At 40.9% G+C, this 8,279-nt stretch overlaps 1 pseudogene; it reads left to right on the forward strand.

Moving 5' to 3' along the window:
• Nucleotides 1–6,449: 6,449 nt before the first annotated feature.
• On the forward strand, nucleotides 6,450–8,072 carry LOC131480727 (DDB1- and CUL4-associated factor 12-like protein 2; annotated as a pseudogene).
• The last annotated feature ends 207 nt before the right edge of the window (nucleotides 8,073–8,279 follow it).

Raw genomic sequence — 8,279 nt, forward strand, 5'->3', positions numbered from 1 at the left:
AGACGCACCAAAAGTGCCTTGAAAATTCCCGCACCCTGCTACTCCACGCCTGCAGGCTCCGATCTCTATGGGATAGCGCTTGGAGACCCCTCAGCACGCTGGTGCCTAGGTCTCTCAAAAAAGAAACACTAACACAATGAGAAGAAATACCAGAAAAGGTAATGATCCAGATGAGAGAGCCAACACCCCACCAATAAAGGATCAAAAGCCAATGTCTATTTCGGAGATGCGAGATGAAGATATGGAAGATCTACCAGACAAGGAATTCAAAAAAATAATGTTAAAATATGTCAGAGACAATGAGAAGAATTGGGAGGACTTCAAAGAATTCAAGAACCACATAGTTACAGAAATACAACAAATGAAAAGTAAAATCCTTGACTTAGAGCACAAAATTGAGAGCCTAACCAACAGAATAAATACAGCAGAAGAGAGGATCTCTGAAAGGAAAGACACACAAAATGAACATACCTAGCTCATTAAACAGCTGGAGACAAGTCTGAACAAAGCCAATAAGAACATACAAGAAATGAAAGACAACCTCAGAAAATTGAATATTAGGATTATTGGCCTTCCTGAAGGAGCGGAAAGAGAGTCAGGAATGCAAATGGTGCTCGACGAAATTATACAGGAAAACTTCCAAAACACTTGGAGCATGAACCCAGCCCAAATCCAGGACGGTCAGAGGACTCCCAGCAGATATGACCCAAAGCGATCTTCACCCAGACATATGGTGCTCAAGTTCCACTCCAACGAAGACAAAGAAAGAATCCTGATGCAAGTACGAAGCAGAGAAAAGATCACATACCGGGGAAAACCAATCAGAATCACTGCTGACTTCTCTGAAGAGACTTTACAAGCAAGAAGAGAATGGACAAAGATCTTCCAAATCCTGAATCAGAACAACTGTCAACCAAGAATATTGTACCCAGCAAAGATCTCATTCGTATTTGAGAACGAAATCAGACACTTTCATAGCAAAGAGAAATTAGAAGAATATGCCAGCACAAAACCAGCTCTACAAAATCTCCTTAGAAATGCACTGAATCCAGAAAAAAAGGAGGCAAATCATAAGCAAAGATGGCAAACAGGAAGGTCTCGCCACTAAAGTCCACACAAGTAAGGGCAATTACACAGATATCAACACCCACAAAAACAAGTATGGCACGGCAAAATCACAACCTCTCAATTTTACCTCTTAACACAAATGGCCTAAACTCACCAATCAAAAGGCACAGATTAACAGAATGGATTATCAAACAGGACCCAAGTATCTGTTGCCTATAAGAGACACATCTAACCAGAAAAGACGCTAAGAAACTGAAAGTGAAGGGATGGAAAAGGATATTTCATGCCAATGGACGAGAAAAAAAGGCTGGGGTAGCTGTCCTAACTTCAGATGATGTGGACTTCAATCTGACACACATCAAAAAGGACAGGGAAGGACATTATATATTGGTGAAGGGACTGATCCATCAGGAAGTAATTACCATTGTGAACATATATGCACCAAATTCAAACGCACCTAGCTACGTGAAGCAATTACTTACAGACTTAAGGGGAGACATAGATATGCACACAATAATAGTGGGTGATCTTAACACCCTGCTAACAACAATAGACAGATCAACAAAACAAAAACTCAACAAAGAAACAACAGAGCTCATACAAACAATAGAACAACTGGACTTGGTAGACATTTATAGAACTTTTTATCCTAAGGCCACAGATTATACATTTTTTTCAGCAGTGCATGGCACCTTCTCCAGGACCGACCACATGATAGGACACAAAGCAAATCTAAATAACTTCAAAAAGATAGGGATAATACCATGTACCCTCTCAGACCACCAAGGAATGAAATTGGAAATCAGCAATTCAAAATGCTCCAGGAAATACAGAAACTCTTGGAGGCTGAACAATATGCTATTAAACGAACAATGGATCAGAGAAGAAATTAAAGATGAGATCAAGAAATTTATGGAAACCAATGAAAACTATGACACAACATTCCAAAATTTGTGGGACACTGCCAAAGCAGTGCTACGGGGTAAACTCATCGCAATTGGAGCTCATGTGAAGGCCCAAGAGAGGCACCAAACACAGGAACTAAACACACACACCTCCAGGAATTGGAAAAACAACAGCAGAAGAGCCCCACACACAATAGGAAACAAGAAATCATCAAAACAAGGGAGGAAATCAATCAGATAGAAATAAAAAAAAAAACTATACACAAAATCAATGAATCAAAAAGCTGGTTTTTTGAGAAGATAAACAAGATAGACACCCCACTGGCCCGACTGACAAAGAAAAAAACAAGAGAAAGCAAGAATTAACAGCATCAAAGATGAAAAAGGCAACATAACAACAGACATTACAACCATTAAGAACATAATTAGAAATTACTACAAAGCACTGTACTCCAACAAATCAGAAGACCACCAAGAAATGGAAAAGTTCTTAGACTCACACAACCTGCCAAAACTTAGCCCAGAGGCAACAAACGACCTGAACAAACCCATAACTGAAGCAGAGATTGAATCAGTGATTAAAGACCTCCCAACAAAGCAAAGCCCAGGCCCAGACGGCTTCACTACAGAATTCTACAAAACATTCCGAACAGAACTAACCCCAATCCTCTACAAACTCTTCAAAACAATAGAAAAGGAAGCAACCCTTCCAAACTCATTCTATGAAGCTAACATCAGCCTAATCCCAAAACCCGACAGAGAACCAACAGAGAAGGAAAACTACAGACCTATCTCTTTGATGAACATTGATGCTAAGATTCTCAACAAAATCCTAGCCAATAGAATTCAAAAACACATCAGACAGATCATTCATCTGGATCAAGTAGGATTCATCCCTGGAATGCAGGGATGGTTCAACATTCAAAAATCCATAAATGTGATACACCACATCCAAAAACTGAAAAACAAGAATCACATCATAGTATCAATAGACGCAGAAAAAGCTTTCGACAAAATCCAACACCACTTCCTGCTAAAACCCTAACCAATGTAGGCATAGATGGAAAAATCCACAACATAATTAAAGCAATATATGAAAAACCCAATGCCAGCATCATACTGAATGGAGAAAAACTGGAACCTTTCCCACTGAGATCTGGAACAAGACAGGGATGTCCACTTTCTCCACTACTATTCAACATAGTCCTCGAGGTACTCGCTGAGGCCATAAGACAAGAAAAAGAAATCAGAGGAGTCCAAATGGGAAACGAAGAAGTCAAGCTTTCACTATACGCAGATGATATGCTTCTTTATGTAGAAGAGCCAAGAGACTCAATACAGAGACTGCTAGAACTTGTACGAGAGTTTGGTAGAGTGGCAGGGTACAAAATTAATGAACAAAAATCAACAGCCATAGTGTATGCTAATAGCCCCAAGATGGAAAAAGACTTAACCAGCAAGATACCATTCAAAATAACAGAGAAAAGTATGAAGTATCTGGGGATAAATCTAACCAAAAATGTAGGAGACCTATTTGAAGAAAACTACAAACTACTTAAAAAAGAAATTGAACAAGACCTCAAAAGATGGAGTAACATCCCATGCTCCTGGATGGGTAAAATCAATATCATTAAAATGTCTATACTGCCAAAAGCAATATATACATTCAACGCAATCCCAATCAAATTGCCCAAAACATTCTTCATGGAACTGGAAACAATGATCCAAAGGTTCATCTGGAAACACAAAAAACCACGGATAGCCAGAACCATCCTGAAGAATAGGAAGTTAGCAGGGGGAATCACAGTTCCGGACCTCTGTACATACTATAGGGCAGTGGTTATCAAAACAGCGTGGTACTGGCACAAAGATAGAGAGGAATATCAATGGAGCAGAATAGAAACACCAGAAGGGAACCCACACAGATACAGCCAAATAATCTTTGACAAAAAGACAAATGACAATCCAGACAAATGGGAAGGTCTGTTCAATAAATGCCGTTGGGACAACTGGTTGATAGCCTGCAGAAACAAAAAGATAGACCCACATCTCTCACCATACACTAAGATCAAATCTAAATGGATAACAGATCTAAACCTACATCCAGAAACCTTCAAACTTTTGGAAGAAAATGTTGGAAATACTCTGCAAGATCTAGGGGTAGGTCCCGAATTCCTAAAAAGGACACCAAAGGCAATAGAAATCAAGACCAGAATAAACAAATCGGACCTCATCTAACTAAGAAGCTTCTGTACAGCAAGGGAAATAATCAACAAGGTAAAAAAGCAACCCACAGAATGGGAAAAGATCTTCACGCACTATGTAGGTGATAGAGGGCTAATCTCCAGAATATACAAAGAACTACAAAATGACACAATGCCATGTTTCAGCTCATGAATTCATCATGTCATGATTCAATCGTAATTCTTACACAGTTATCCTTTCAAACATTGGTCACTCTTTGAGGATAAGGACAAAGAAAAGTCTCTCCTTCAGCTGTTTTGGAATACACAATGCATTATCATTGACCATGGCCACCACACTGTGTGATAGAATGGACTGTCTTAATACTACCAGAGATGTGTGACTTTGTACTTTTGATGGAAAGTGATCCTTGCAACTCTAAGAGCCTGTGCCTGGGCTCTGTAATTAGAATCAGGTGATGCAGTCATGTGGGTATGGAATGACAGGCATCCCCACATAGCTTCAATGGGAAGAAGAAGTTTTCCCCATTTTATCTGAGTTATTGGGGCCATTATAACTGTATACCACATAGTCACATGCTGTATCATTTAAGAATAAAGTGATACAAAGACAATTGGCTCTCAGAACAGGACTAAAACCTGGGCGACTGGGCAAGGTCAAATTTGTGTTCCTTCTGTTGGAGATTATAATTGGTTGGGGTCAGGTAGTTTGTTAGCTAAGCTAAGACCTGGAATCAATTGTAGGATTTCCCAGACAGACTCAAGATGACTCAGGCATTATTGAATGCTACTGAAAGCTTTCTCCTTGTATTGTTCTTTTCCAGGGGAAAGTGTTGTCTGGTTGCTCTGGGTTTGTTCTTCCAGAAAGCTGATGTGGCAGAAGAATGCATTGTTCTCTCTTGTGACTTCACTTAGTCTTCTTGCAACACAGATTCTTCATCACATGCCTTCTATATTGAAGCTTTCTCTTCCACGCAATCTAATACAAATACAGCTGTCTTTTCATGGTTTTGCTCATTTTCTGGGGTTTGCATGTGTTTTAGGTACTTCTAGTCAGCTGCCTTGGTCTGCCCTAGTCTAATATTATTTTGCTCAGTTTATTTTAGTAGCTATGGATGTTGACCTCTAAGCTCTTTAACTATTAAATATGATACTGGAAGTTCATTGTATTAATATCATAATTTAAATAACTGCTAATTTTTAACCTTGCTACATTGCAAATTATGCAATAGATTAAGCTGACATTTTGCTATTTCTATAAAAGCAAATGAATTTTATTTTCTGAAAGACATATAGGAGAGCAAGATTGCAGAATAGGGTGAGGACATGTTAAAACACACAAGAAAGGAGATGCAGAAAGGAAAAGATTCTTGGTAATAGAAGTGGGCAGGCCAATGTCAAAGAGCTACCTAGGGACCTGTGGGTATGGAAAAGCAATTGAGACAGTGGAGCAGAACTGCAGAGAACAGATACTCCAGTGGCAGTCAGAGCCTTACTGGTAGACAGGTTAAAAAGAAAGACCACCAAGAATGAAGGGGATGAATCAAGCCATAGAATTGCATGTCCTAGAAAAGTGTGTGTCCTGTCCATTTGTGAACCAAATCAAAGCCGTGGAGCCCCTGCAGATGCACACAGGAACAGGGTGCAGTCTGCAACCCAGCACCCTAGCACTGTCCCTGGTTGCAATATGGCAGAGTTTTGACTATGACAACAGTGAAATTTTCTTTTCATCAGTATGCGTACACTTTTCCAGGACTGATCACATCAGAGGCCACAAAACAAGTCTTATCAATTTTCTCAAAATTCTAAATCAATTTGTACATCTCAGATTGGGGACCAGATGGTATAAATAAAACTAAAAAGCAATCAAGAAAACATGCAAATGCTTGGAAACCAGACAATGTGCTATAGAATAAACAATGGGTCATAGAAAAAAATCCAAAAATAAATTAAAAATTTTCTTGCAAAAGATGAAGGCATCAACACAGTGTATCAAACTGTGGGGCACAGGCAAGGCAGTGATAAACGGAATCTTCATTGAAATCAGTGCTTGTGTCAAGAAACCAGAAATGTACCTGTTAAATGAGCTTACTATATATTTGAAGGAGCTGAAAAAGCAACAGAAATGATCCAAAGATCGGGCCTGGCATGATGGCTCAGTGGTTAAATCCTTAATTTGCATATACCAGAATCACATATGGGTGCTGATTTATATCCTAAATGCTCTACTTCCCATGACGTTCTCTGTGTGTAACCTAAGAAGCAATTTAGGATGGCCCAAAACCTTGGGACCCTGCACTCATGTGGCAGACCCAGAAGAAGTTCCTGGCTCTTGGCTTCAGATTAGCTCAGCTGTGGCCATTTTGGCCACTTTGGGAGTAGACCAGTGAATTGAAGATATTTCTGTCTCTCCTACTCTCTGCAAATTTGCGTTTCCAGTAAAAACAAATAAATCCTTAAAAAGCATTCAGAGATTTACAGGAAAAAATAAATAATCAAAGTAAGATAAAAATGAACCAAATAGAGAACAAAAAATCAATACTAACAATCAATGAATCAAAGAGCTGGTTCCTTCAAAAATAAATCAAGCAAATTGACAGCTCAATAACAGAACTGTAAATACAAGAACAAAGACATAGTAAAGTCAGAGATTAAACAAATGAAACAGTGTTTGCCTCGCAATGGCTGAATAGCAGAGAGGTGGTGTGTGGCACCAAGTGCAACAAGCTGTTCAGGCTGGACGTGTACTCGGGCCAGATCACGCACTGCCCCCTGATGGTGGACAGAGAGCCTGCACCAGCCGGGAGCCTGCCTGGCTCTGGCATCCATGCCATTGAGCTGAATCCCTCCAAGACACTTCTGGCCACAGGAGGCGAGAACCCCAATAGCCTGGCCGTGTACCAACTGCCCACCATGGACCCTGTGTGCCCGGGTGACATCCAAGGCCACAAGGGAATCAATGCCATTGCCCGGGTGAGTGACAATGTGGTAGTGAGCGGCTCCCATGATGGCACCCTGGGTTTATGGCATTTGGACCCTGAACTTTTCCATGATAACATTGCTTGGAACAATAACAGCGACGTTCAAATGTATGGCCACATCCATCCAGCAGATGCGGTTGATACCTCTATATACAGCCCTCTTCCCAGTCACCACCACGTCTGTGCCCTGGCCTTCAGCAGCAGGAACCAGGAGCTGGGATCAGTTTCCCTGGATGGCTACTTCCACCTCTGGAAACCTCAGAGCAACCTGTCCAAGCTGTTCTCCTTCAGATTGCCCTACTATATAACAAGTGCACGCATGACCTACTGCGATGAGTTCTCCCTGTATGCTATGGGTTTCAGTACCTATGTTTTTCTACTGCATCCACACCAGCCACAATACAAGTGCTGGCTGTTGCATGGCAGGGAATTTGGCAACAGTGTGTCCTCACTGAGCTTCTACCAGCACATTATCACCTTTGGAACCTAGAATGGCTCCCTGCTCTTCTATGATGTCCGTGCCCTGAAATTCCTAGAGGACATCCGTGAGATCGGTCAGGGCTCTTCCACAAGTTCTGGGAGCAGAATACTAGAACTCATCTGTAGCAGGGGCTGGATCAGCCAGGATACCCCCCGGGATACTCAAACGTACCTGTGGACCTACTGCCAAGTTCCCTGTACACCCACTGCTACAACTGGCCAGAGATAAAACTCTTTGTGCTGGGGGGCCTACCTAACTCTTTTAATCTCCATGGAAACTATGCTGGCCTGTGGATCTGAGAATGGCTGCTATTGCTCAAGGAGGAATTGGCCAAATGTTACCCTCCCTCCTCCGTGCAGAGAAATAGAAAGGTCCTCTCATCATTCAAACTTTTGAAGACTTTTGTTCCTCAACCTAAACTGGCTTTTCAGATGTGCAACCCAACCCCACAACTTGGCCATATCTCAGTTAATTTTTTATCATTGAATGATTCACATGTTCTGTTTCATTAAGAGAATTCAGTCATGTTCTTAAAGTTGATGATATTTTCTTTTTGCTCAAACCTGGCATTTCATTATAGCCTTTCAGTACTTTTCATTTCCAGATACAGTCTATAATCAGGATATCTTCCAAGCAAAAG

This window comes from Ochotona princeps, chromosome 7 (assembly GCF_030435755.1).
Source record: "Ochotona princeps isolate mOchPri1 chromosome 7, mOchPri1.hap1, whole genome shotgun sequence".
In the NCBI taxonomy this organism is placed as follows: Eukaryota; Metazoa; Chordata; class Mammalia; order Lagomorpha; family Ochotonidae; genus Ochotona; species Ochotona princeps.